Source organism: Pteropus medius, unplaced genomic scaffold, assembly GCF_902729225.1.
Source record: "Pteropus medius unplaced genomic scaffold, Ma_sr-lr_union100, whole genome shotgun sequence".
Lineage (NCBI taxonomy): Eukaryota > Metazoa > Chordata > Mammalia > Chiroptera > Pteropodidae > Pteropus > Pteropus medius.
The window spans coordinates 6,047,829-6,049,370 of NW_024351731.1; the positions used below are offsets into that span (position 1 = coordinate 6,047,829).

General features: G+C 75.8%; 1 protein-coding gene across 2 annotated transcripts in view; it reads right to left on the bottom strand.

Moving 5' to 3' along the window:
* SLC45A4 (solute carrier family 45 member 4) overlaps positions 1 to 1,040 on the bottom strand; it is a 70,913-nt gene extending 69,873 nt beyond the window's left edge. The window contains exon 1 of one of the 2 annotated variants that reach the window (XM_039845930.1): positions 782 to 1,040. The gene's annotated coding sequence lies outside the window, so the exon portion shown is untranslated. The remainder of the gene's footprint in view (positions 1 to 781) is intronic. The other variant, XM_039845923.1, reaches the window with a different exon arrangement.
* Positions 1,041 to 1,542: the final 502 nt, after the last annotated feature.

Genomic DNA, 1,542 nt, shown 5'->3' on the forward strand with positions numbered 1-1,542 from the left:
AGGCGCCCCATCAGGAGGAATGCACCTCGGGGAAGAATGGGTTAAACCCAAAAGCTCGAGGAGGACGAGGCCGCCCAGGGGAAGGAAAGCGAAGCCGGGTGCGGAGAAACGTGAAGGACCTCCAGGGGGCCGCGCCGACCCCTCTCCCCGACGGACCGGCGTGGCCACAGGAAGTCGAGGTGTCTTCAACGGTGCGGAGGAGACGAAACGCCGGCACGGCCGGGGGGCGGCGGGCGCGCGGAGCGGAGCGCCGGCTGCGCGCGCGGGGGGCGCGAGCCGGGAGGCTACGCGGGAGGAAGGCCGCCGTGCGGGGGAGACCCGGGCTGCGGGCGCGGCGCAACTCTCCCAAGTTGGGCATGTCAGGCAGAGAAAGCAGGGCAAGGTCGCGGCCACGGGGGCGAGGCGCCAGGCTTCCCGGGGGGTGGAGACACCCGAGGGAACGCGGAGTGGGGGTGCTGAGGGGTGCGACGGCGGGGAGGCAGGTCCAGGGCAGGCGCGCACCGCGGGCCGGGGCCCGGGATGCTCCGGGAGGCTGCCAGGACGGGGACCAGGAAGGGCAGGTGCAGCCCGCAGAAGGGAGGGAGCCCGGGAGGGGCGCGGCTGCCCCGGCGAGGCGGCGTCAGGCGCGGGCGTGGGGTCCCCTCCCCGTAGAGGGGAGAGATCTGGGGGGCCGGACTCAGAGCTCGAGGCTGCGGCCGCGCGGGGTGGGGGTGGGGAGGCGGCAGGTGCCGGGCGCCCAGGTGCGGGGTGCCCAGGTGCCGGGCCGGGGGCGGCCGCTCACCTGTCTCCTCCGGCCGGAGCCGCGGGGGCGACGGCACCGCGGGGCGGCCGGGCCGGGCGGGGGGCGGCGGGGGCGCGGAGCCCCGGGCGCTCGGGAGCGGTGACGGGGGCTGCGGCGGGGGCCCGGCGGCGGCTGCTCCTCGGCTGGCCGGCCGGGCGGTCAGTCAGCGAGCGACGCGGGCTCAGAGGGAGCGCTGCGAGGCTGCGGCCGGTGCGCGGGGACAACGCCGCTTTATCGGGTCGGAAACAGCCGCCGCGCGCCGCTTCCGCTGACGCAGCGCCGGCCTGAGCTCATGACTATGCAGCAGCCGCCGCGGGAGGCCGGGGCGGGGCCTGCGCCACGAGCGCCCATTGGCCGCCTGGGTCCCCGCCCACCTGCATGCCCCTCCCCATCGCCGAGGCTCCGCCCCTGCCCACGTCCCGCCTCCCTCCTCCTGGGAGAGGCTTCTTGCGCGCCCCCAGCTCGGGGCTGGAGCACCCGCCCCTCCCCTAGCGCCCCGGCCCCGGATCTGCAGCGTCCTCTCTCTGTAGCCGCGGGAGAACCGTGCAGCCTCAGCCCTCCCGCTCATGTGATGTTCCTCCTCCTCCCCCCCAAACGCCCTCCTCGCGGAGAGGCCGGGAGAGCTTCGACACCCACCACCAGCCTAGCCCCTCCACAAACACCCTTCTCCCGCCACCATCACCACCAGGTGCCGCAGCCATCACCACCAGGTCTCCCCTTCTCGGTCTCCCTCCTCAAACCCCCTACCTCGCCCCGGGCTG